This window comes from Macadamia integrifolia, chromosome 5 (genome assembly GCF_013358625.1).
Source record: "Macadamia integrifolia cultivar HAES 741 chromosome 5, SCU_Mint_v3, whole genome shotgun sequence".
Taxonomy (NCBI): Eukaryota; Viridiplantae; Streptophyta; class Magnoliopsida; order Proteales; family Proteaceae; genus Macadamia; species Macadamia integrifolia.
Window position 1 is genome coordinate 25,850,732 of NC_056561.1, and position 11,021 is coordinate 25,861,752.

Here is an 11,021-nt window from a genome sequence, read left to right on the forward strand (position 1 = left end):
TAGAAAAAAAAAATTTCATTTTGCTGGCATGCATAATATAATGACCCTGTTCTTACACATTACTAGATCTAACCAAACAACAGTTAATAATTACATCATCCAAAAGTATTAACATGAAAGAAATCCATACAAAGACTTAATATTTACATAATCATCAAATAAAACTAATATTTCAGAGAAATTATTCTAAACATACAATCCAAGTGGTTGTTTATGCCCAATCCACTTGGATTGTAGCTCCCCTTGGCAGCAACCTCTTTCCTCCAAACTTTTTTATTGGTTCGTTGCTCTTACCTACGCTGCAAATTGGAACATTTTCACAAATAACTAGCTAATATTTTTGTCATGGTTATTTATAGTGAAGGATGAATAGAATGCTGTTTGCAGACCATCAAATCACCTGATGTGTAATTTGGTTTGAAACTAGAACTATAAGCTCCATTATGGACTGCAACAAAGATAAAAGTTATGTTAGTATTTAAAATAAGTATTTTTGAAAGAGTACAACATGATGAACTATATGTTTAACCTTCTTTAGTTCTTCACGACTTTGCCTTTCGAAAGGACCTACTGAAAACAAAATGATTCAAACTGATCAAGCACAACACCAGTTGCTGGAAATTCTACTTGACAAAATGGCAAAAGAAAAACCCAAGATATATTAAGTATTAAGTAAATGGAAGAGGGCAGTATAATTTTAAATTTAAATAATCAAAGCAACTATTCCATATGAAAGTTCAGGCAGAAACGGGTTAACGACAAATTGTAGAAAAAAAATAGATAGTCATAATGTCTTCAAAATCAAACATTTCAATTCAAAATTGGATAGTAAACCTGCACCATGACCCACAACAGAATTACACGCGGTGCCCTATGTGTTTACAAAGGTTCTTCATCCATTTAAAAAAAAAAATCTAGCAGCATAAGATATAAGAAGTTGAACTGTTTTATGAAGTTATTGGATATGAGCCTTATTAAAGAAAATATTAAAAATGAAATGAGAATAGCAAAAACCCTGATAGTTGGCATTGAATCTGGGTAATGTTAGGAAAAAAAAAACAAAAAATAAAAAATTGTAAACAACATTCAAGTAGCCAACGGAAAGCTCCAAAACGCGATGATAGAAGGAGAGAATCAAAAGGTGATAAAAGTAGAGAATAACACACCATTGCAGGCAAAGTCTTAAGAGGGGAAAGGAAAAGTAAAGAAGAATGAATGAAAGAAAGGATAAATGATTTAAAGGCAATAAATCAATAAGAAACCACATTAGCTTACAATTATTCAATAGGGAACTTTGACACCTCTAAGATGAAGACTCATAGCAACATACGACTCCAACATGACATGCACTCTCCTTAAGTTGAACCATTCATGTAAAGCTAGATTACTTCTTAGGAAGTTCTATTAACATAAATAACAACTCCACTCTTAGCGAGCATAGGTATATTAGCAAGGTATTAGAGAAAAGAGTTTCACCATCATTAATTACATGGTTTAGATGAGACAACCAAATCATTTGCATGGAATGAAATAAGAAGTTGTACTCTATATCCAAAGAAATCCTTCGTCCTAACTATTGTACCCATCAACTTACTCTCGATCAACTATATATCACTCAACAAAGGAGTTAATTAGAGAGAGAGAGACCAGTGAGAGAGAGAGAGAATTTTAAAATCCATCCCTTGATCAAAATTACAGCTGATGCAGAGTTTTTAAGAATCGGATTCAGCCATGACCAATCCAGATTCTCCCCGATCCAATTCAAGCCAATCCTTTACTGGAAAACCTTGGATACCTAGAAAATGACAATCCAAGGCTCCTCCAAATCAGAATCTGCCATGACTGACCATCTAGGTTTTTAATTTGGGTTAAAGGAAATACTCTTCCCCCATCCCCCCAAAAATAAATAATAAAGTATTCAATATTATTGAGAATGATTAGGGCCTCATTGTCTATACCTGAAGATGCAAATGCACGTGGGGCATTTGTAATGGGGCAAAGAAAGATACATGGATTTGGATTCATACTTGATAAAAGGAGAGAAGAAACATTTAAGTTTAAACTAATTTGCATGACATTATTCATTTGAAACATTTGTTTGTATATATGTCCAATCCATCTTCCCCCCTCCCCATCTTTCCGTACAAAGTGACGAGGTCATCAATCAAAGCAAAAGGATATACTGCAACTAGTACCTGAATGACTTCACATCTTTATACTGTCATTGTCGTATTCATTAGCATCAACACTGGCTCCAAATGACTACCTACAACATTTTTGTAAGCCTGCCCTATTGGATGCACCAAGTACTATGCCCCATAAGACTCTTCCTGCTATAGAAAAAAATTTCATGTCAATCATAGAGGAGGATAAAAATCAGCATTCCCCTAATGTAAGATAAGGACATTGATAATCTTATACAGATCACAAAGATAGCTACTCTAAAAAGTACTAAAGAAGAAGCAAGAAAACATTGAGTCAACAACTCACGAGTTAACTCAGTTTAAGGGTGATCTGGGTCATCACCTACAAAACCATAATTGATGGACTTGTTTAGGAATAGTTTTCTCTAACTTTATTGCATGTTTATCCATTCCTTTGTAAAAGCTGAGTTTTTATTTTTATTGGCCTTTGCTACTTCTATATTATAATTTAAGGGCTAATTAACCCTCTCCCATCGATTTTTACTATGTAGAAAGTATGCCATTACTGCTCAATACTCTATGAGAGTCAGATTAATGGTTGTGGGATGTAGTTGCTGCCTGATGGGATGCTATGTGGGTCAGTGGGATGCTAATCAAGGCTAGGGTGTGAATCTCAAGTCATATTGTTCTTGTATCTTCACCTTCACTGTTTAATTCCTGCAACAAGTTAGTTCTTAACCTAAGTTCATGTGCATGCTATAAATCTGAAACCTTCATTTTCTTACCTGTTACTATTGACAGTTTAATTCTGATTTCATATTGTTCAATCAGGTTCTACCCTACAATTGTATGATTTCAATTTTTGAATCTGATCTCCTAGCATCTGATTCCTATTGTTACTAGGCTTGTTGGTCTTCTTACTTTCATTCTCTGTTTTCTAGTTTCCATCAATAAATTTTGTTTTCCATAATATCTCAGATTACTCTTCAATCCTATTCTATATTCTATTAACTGTCGCTACTGCATCTGAGTGAGTTTATTTACTTATCAGAAATCACTTAGTTAATTACTAACATCAATTCTTGTTTTTAGAAGTCCTATTTCAAGCAGGATTCTTCTGAAACTCGAGATCAGACCCTTGGTTCAAGTTCAACTTTTAAAATTTTATTCCTATATTTGATTCAAATATGAGATGCAGATTACTGTTTATCACTTATTCTTAATTCTGGTCAATATTCATTCATTGGGCTTCTGGTTTTCAAATGAGTTTCTGAACCTAATCTTTAGGCTTCTAGAAACCCATCTTAATTATAACAACAAAAGAAATATGAACTCATATCTATCAATTTCTGGATTAAAGTCCATGTTATCTCAAATCCTCAACCTATCTTGTAAGTTTAAGCTCGAAAGTATTACACCAATCTTCATCCATTCAATATGAGATCTTCAAACACTTCTTCACGAGTCTTTAACAATTGATTTATGCACTTCACACATGGGCATAAGATCATTCCCCCTAGATCAACATGACTGAATGCATGATCAAGGAATCAACATGGCTGAATGCATGATCAAGGAATTTTTTTACTTCCTCCCAATATAATGGGGATGCCCTAAAACATGGTTCCTTCGACCTTGCAATCCAACTTCTAGACATAACTTTAATATGTTACTCGTCCAAATGCTACCAAACCTTCACAATAGTACCTATAAATGTAAAGGAAAAAAATGCTTAACCATGAAGCAATAAATATAAATTAACTAGACTTGGTTGAAGTAAGAAATATGTACCATTGTAAATAAAAAAAATAATAAGGAAAAAGAGAAATTGGCCTCAACACAATCTGTATTTATGTACTATCAACCCATGGTCAAAATATGTTAAGGCCAACGTAGGTAATTTTATGGGGGTGGGAGTGATGATTGTTAATGTGGAACCGACTTCCCTGACTCACACGTGACTTATCAATAGAAATAAAGTAAGAAGATTGTGCGGTGAAGCTTTATAAATTAAATGTTGAAAGTGCGTTCTATTTTACAAGGTTGTACTGCTTACTTGTATAAACTGAAGGCACTTGATTAAACGAAAACTGTATGACCTTCAATTTTATAAGGATATACAACTTACTTCTCTAAATAGAGGGCACAAATAAAAAAATAAAAAATAATACAAAGAATCACTAGGTCTTATTACCCCCCTTTTAACCACAACAGTAAGTAATGAGAACTGTATAACACAATCTACCACTCTATGATAGGCCACAATAATTCGAAGTTGGTTTTTGGATTCCATATATGACTCAAAAATGCATAATACATAGATCAACATAAGTAAAGGGCAATAAGAATAGGCCAGGATGAGCGAAAATACCATAGCTTGTTTCTGCAGTTTAGTATCCTCCATATTCTGCCTCATATCTGTATAAAATTGATATGCATCAATACCCTTGTCAAGTAAAAGAAGATCAATTCCAATATAATCAACTCGGATAAATATATTATGCAAATTAATAAAGTAATACCTAATTGATTGGAACCATGACAAACAGATTCACCCAATATGCTCTGAAATCAAAGGGAATTGATTGCCTTCAGTTTCAACGTAAAACATAAAAGTTATATATGAAAAGTCTAATTACTCAATATGACAAATTTATAAGTAGTGATAACAAAAGTTTCCTTTTAATTGTTTTCAATCTCAATTTTTTTATCTGCCCTTTACTTGCAACCAAATAGAGTCAAAAAGGAAACCCCTTGTTTAAGGAGTTAAAAAAAAAGGGAGGGAGAGAAAAGAACCGATGAATTGATACTGTACATATTAGAAGAAGAAACAGTCTCTTAATCTAAACTAGCATTAATTGCCATCTAAAGTATTCGTTCCAATTTACTCTATCAAACATACTTCTAAACTTCCTTGCAGAGTTCCTTGATGCAGTGGTTGTCTCCCTTCTTCCAAAACAATTGTTCAATTAACAACTTCAAATGGTTTTTCTTTTCCGTTTGTTTTTGCCAATGATTTGACTGCTGCCAAAAGACAGATCAATGCACGTGAGGGAACAAAGAAAGGAATGGTTAGGGGTTTAGAGCAGAAATCTATTTGTTAAAATTAACGAAATATCTTGATCTCAACCAAAATAGAAAGGGTAAAAGAGATTTCTGCTTAATAAAAAAGGAATCAAACTTCACATTCAAGACAGAGTTTAACAAAAAGAATTTTGTTTACTACTCATTCTGTATTTTACACTCTTGCTACAGCCACCAATACCACCACAGAACAGAAGATATAATTCTGTTAATATGCATTCCATACGTGTTTCTACTCTGTTTTAGTAGCAGAAATATATTTTTTCCAGTTTTACCATACGACATTTTTTTTGGTACAGAAGCATTCCAAATGAACGAAAACACAGAAATACTAATTTGGAATAAAAACACTGCCATACACAGCCTATGTTGCTGCGAGAGAGATAGTTCCTCACATTCACATACAAACGCTTTAAAATAATTCAATTCCATTCAACTGATTGGGAGGAGGGTTACAACTCTGTGCAAAGTTTTTTCTTTTTTTTAATAATAATAATAAAAGGAACTAGACTTGTACCTAATGTGAACTTCTTAACAAGTAATAAGACTTAAGGCTTTCAGCTGGATAATGTTGCAAGTAACTAGACTTGTACCTAATGTCAGATGGAGGGTTAAATACCTTTAGGTGAGTTGGTTCTCTTGGGGTGTTAGTTTCGAAGAACCTTATGAAATTTCATCAAGATTTTGTGGCATTGACTGCTATTCAGCTGGATAATGTTGCAAGAAGCTGCTTTTGGGAAGATAAAGGGATTTTGGGGGAAAGCTATGAGAGATTTATACCCACCTATATTCACTCACTTATCCTCTAAAGAGGTCTTGGCGATTCTTGTCTTTGATGTTAGGGTGGTGGATCTATCATTTGAACTCTGGTCTATCATTTATACTACTGAATTTAGAAGAAACTTGTTGGATTTTGACCTTACTGTTCCAGCTGAGTTTATGGAAAAATGGTGCAGAAGGTGATTTCTGAGTTAAACATTATGGCAGTTTTTTTTGTCTGACAAAGAATCAGAAATTGGTGATGGGGCATGCATTTTGAAGAGTACAGCTCCTTCCAGGGTCACTTGGTCTTGTCTTTTTCAGTCTTAATTCTTAAGCAGTTGAAGAAAATAGGTTTAAGTCTGGTGAGCTAGCGTTATCTATGTTCTAAAGCTGCAGAAACGATTGGGTGGGCCTACCACAGTCCCATATTGGGTTTCCTGACCCAGGTTCCACATCACTCTCCCTCTCATTAAAGGGGCCTTTATTATTGCAAGAAAAGCTCTACTTTGAACGGTATCACTAGATACTCCCCAAATAGACTAGTGACTATTGGTAATTTACAGGAGATGAATTAATGTAGTACTGCATCCTCATCCTCACTGAATATGACTCATCTGTTAGCCTATTGATAACCCCTGCTTTGTTGATTATTCGGAGTGAAAAACTTGTCGAGGACCAGAATCCATAGTCACCACCCAAGGGAACATGATTTCCCTTTAGTTTCCTCAATTTTGTATCAACTCATACTCCATATGCCAAGTGGAAGTAAGTTGCTGATTCATGATGGGTAACACCAAAAGAATGACGAATTTAAATCTTAACTGTTGTGAGCTGTAATAACATAATGACTTGTCTACTTTGAATAGGAATCAAATCTAAATGTGAAAAGGAGAAGTATTTATGCCAGGAGTGCAGTTGGACAAATGCTTGGTTAGGTTTTGCAGCTTAAGTGATCCCAGAACTAGTAGCACTAGTAGAATGAAAGAGAGATCCAACACTTCATTCTCCTACCAAACTCAACACCCAAAACAGAGCAGGTATGATACATATTAGTGAATCTGAAGAATGAAGAGCAAAAAATTAGAAGTCATACTGTGGACTTGAAATTTTTTGATCTCTTGAAAGTGAGGCAGTCAGAGATGTGAGCCCACATCAAGAGATCCCTGAGGATTGCACACCGTTTTCCATATCAGTTTCAGTCAAGAACATGGATTAAGTTATCGGGAACCAAAGAATACCTCTATGCGGAAGGTTAAGCATAGGGCCAGGGAAGAGTGGAGGATTTTTGGCTGTGGTACATATGAGATTCAAAGGTTGGCTCCTGCGTTTAAGATTCTGAGAGAGAAGGTGCATACAGAATCATAATTTTGAGAGGAGTATCTATCAAAATCAGCCGTTCGAGTTGAAGTAGATGAAAGCCAGAAGGTCTTCAGAGCTTCATATCTCATTCACAAATCACGGCCCACACACACGAGAACATGAGACATCCAAAACGAGAACACAAAATGCATAAATATGTCTTTCAAGAATGGACCGCCTTCACAGACACATTCTGGAATCTGAGTACGGGAATGCAAAACAAACAACACTTGAGTGTCACAACATTAAGGATTTCTCATTAACAATAATTCTTTTAATGCCTACATTATTGAGTGTGGATAATATAAACCAATTTCATAACTAGACTGTAAATTAATAAATATAAACTATCAATTAAGCTACCGAAACCCACCATCACATCATTTTTCAAAACCTTTATAGTTGTAGCAAATTGAAAAACAAAGTTCAGCATCACTTACATCTAACTGAATGCAACCCCTTGACATCCTCAACAGACAGCAATGCATGTTACAAATTCCGTTCTTTAGACAGAGGACAGCTAAGTAAACTAGACCCAGATAGAGACTAAAACCCAACACATGATTGCTAATATCAACATAAAATTCTTGCAGTCCTAAGAGTTATTCAATCCAAGAGGTCACTACATCTTGAATAAGTCGTTCGCCATCAGTTGAATCGCAAATCCTATGTAGTAGTAACAGAATCAGAAGAGAGAAAATTGAGAGAATAGGAGAAAAAGGAAACTGGGCTACCAGAGGTATGCCAACCCACTCACATTATCTCCTTTAGTTACCTAATGAAATAGTGAAGAAACGTAAAGGAAGAACCTATACACACAAATTTTCCAAGTATACTATTTGTTCCTACCAACAAAATGGCTCTCTGGTGGAAAAGAAGGGAAGGGAAAGAAAATTAAACTAGAACAAAAATGAAATGGATACAATTTTAGAGTCATTATCAACAATGATTGCTTAACTAAAAAATTCCTAGATCTAACAACTTCGAAATTGAATAAGAAAATAAAGAATCCAATGGAAAAGTTGACTATCATATACGGTAAGATTTTGGAGTAGTTACACGAGCATGATTATAAAGTTTCTTCTACCTCATCTATCACCACTTCAGTCATATCTACTTTGATGTCCTCAACATAGACCTTTTATGGGAGGATATCTACTTGTTGCTTTCCATCTTCAAAACCTTAGTTGTCAAAGCATCGCATAGCAAGCGGCTTTGTCTGGATAAGCGCCTTGGTCGCATAGGCGACACCTTGGCACCTTATTTGTGCCGCCTTAACTCTTAAACTTGAAAAAATTGAAGGTAAATAATCTCAGCCAGATAGTTATTCATATTGGCCCCAAACCACTATTCATGCAAACAGTCTCACATGAACATGCTATACCTCTAACTTAAGCTAGTTAATTTCCCTTGATCATTTAATGATACTGATGACCATGAGATGGGTTTCTACCTTCACCATTGAAAGAAAATTCAGTTGTTCAATAGAGAATCTATTTACCCATATTTACACATGGCTAACAAGCAACACCTCCTCCAACTCAACCTATCCAACTAAATAGAGTTAGCCACATGGATTCTCATTTGCACCTATTTCAAATAGGGGAAAAAAAGCACATGATATGAGATAGTGGGAATCTATTTTACAGAGTAAGGGGTGGAAGCCTCAATTATCATCTATGATTAAAAAACTGAAAATTCAATCATCATCAAATCTGGCCTAAATATCCCTAAAAACAGGGGAAAATAAAATAGACTGCAACACATGGGCATGTGCTGCAGTCAAGGAAAATAGTAGACTCCTCTACTTAATTCCTAATTCATACACTCCTAACCCTGTCCCAGTCATTGATTTGTAAATTCTAAGTTTTTTATGCTATTACATGATGCAAACTGTTCCATGATCAACCATCATAATCATATATTTTTAAACCATTCAATCTCTGGAACTGCAGCACAAATAATGGATCAATTTAATTTCTAATTCAAGCTCTAATATGTTACTCACCGTTGTATTATATGAATTAGTTCTGGATATGGGTATTGAATTCATTCTGAAATTTGGGAAAGCATTAAACGGCCACTTCTGTGGATTCCTCTCATTTACCATGCTGCTCATAGGTGTAAAGAAAGATTTAAAAAAAAAGAAAAAAAAGAAAAAAAAGAACAAGAATACTCATCCAAACATATTAAGAAGCACTACAATGATCATGGTAAAAGACAAGAACTCCACCATTTTCGTGGATTTCTCTCTTATTCTGATTTAATGGTAAGGAATAGATCAAAATACAAGAAAAATCGTAATAAAGAGAAGTGAGAGAGGAAAATAGCATACCTGACTTAGGGTTTCAGCTTTTGGGAAGAAAGATGATCGAGTTTCTTCAGGGGTTCTTGACAACGGTTGCTCTCACTTCATGGCAAACCAGGCACTGTTAGATCTTCGATTTTGAAAAAGCTCGGTTGAAATATGACTGGATTTAATGATAAGGAAAAGATCTAAATACAAGAAAAATCATAATGAAGAGAAGTGAGAGAGGGAAATAGCATACCTGAGTTCGGGTTTCACCTTTTGGAAAGGAAGATGATCGATTTTGAGGGAGATTTACAGCAGCTGCTCTCACTTCGTGGGAAACAGGGAGTGAAGGAGGAAAGGCTTTAATCTTAGATTTTGAAAAACTCGGTTGTAATATGAGATTTAATGGTAATGAATAGATCGAAATACAAGAAAAATCGTAATAAAGAGAAGTGAGATAGGAAAATAGCATACCTGACTTAGGGTTTCAGCTTTTGGGAAGAAAGATGATCGAGTTTCTTCAGGGGTTCTTGACAACGGTTGCTCTCACTACATGGGAAACCAGGCACTGTTAGATCTTCGATTTGAAAAAGCTCGGTTGAAATATGACTGGATTTAATGATAAGGAAAAGATCTAAATACAAGAAAAATCATAATGAAGAGAAGTGAGAGAGGGAAATAGCATACCTGAGTTCGGGTTTCACCTTTTGGAAAGGAAGATGATCGATTTTGAGGGAGATCTACAGCGGCTGCTCTCACTTCGTGGGAAACAGGGAGTGAAGGCGGAAAGGCTTTAATCTTAGATTTTGAAAAACTCGGTTGTAATATGAGATTTAATGGTAATGAATAGATCGAAATACAAGAAAAATCATAATAAAGAGAAGTGGGAGAGGAAAATAGCGTACCTGACTTTGGGTTTCAGTTTTGGGAAGGAAGATGATCGGATTTCTTGGAGATTTACAACGGTTGCTCACTGCGTGGGAAACTAGTGAGTGAAGGCGTGAAATATAATGACCCTGTTAGGTCTTCGATTTTGGAAAACCTCGGTTGAAATATGACGAGCAGGTATGCGAGCATCGGCTTTGATGTGGAAAAGAGGAATGCGAGCAGCGGCGTAGTGATTTTCCCCTTCTTATAACTCCAGAGTGGTCGAAATATGGAAAAGCGTGGTTGGCTAAGTGTTTGGCGGGAAGGTGAAATATGTGAGCAGTAGCGATGGAAAATAAACCGTCCCAATTCATAATACTTGAGACAGAATATAATCCGTCCCTAAATATGGGACGGTTAAAATCTGTCTCAAAATCTGTCTCAATTGCTACATAGGTAGGGACCTTCAATTTAGAGACGGAAAACTATCCGTCATAATAGATATAAAACTG

At 35.3% G+C, this 11,021-nt stretch overlaps 1 long non-coding RNA gene across 3 annotated transcripts; it reads right to left on the reverse strand.

The window, feature by feature from the left end:
• Window positions 1–10,648, reverse strand: LOC122080231. Of its 3 annotated transcripts, XR_006140651.1 has the most exons (12): window positions 10,548–10,636; window positions 10,330–10,400; window positions 10,117–10,191; window positions 9,899–9,969; window positions 9,685–9,759; window positions 5,047–5,168; window positions 4,667–4,709; window positions 4,516–4,562; window positions 2,196–2,333; window positions 530–623; window positions 401–448; window positions 1–299 (listed from the first exon to the last, which is right to left on the reverse strand). It is a non-coding gene; the product is annotated as an uncharacterized LOC122080231 (long non-coding RNA). The 3 variants fall into 3 exon arrangements; XR_006140652.1 differs by having other exon boundaries at window positions 530–567; window positions 10,330–10,648; XR_006140650.1 differs by having other exon boundaries at window positions 530–570; window positions 10,330–10,648.
• Between the last annotated feature and the right edge of the window lie 373 nt (window positions 10,649–11,021).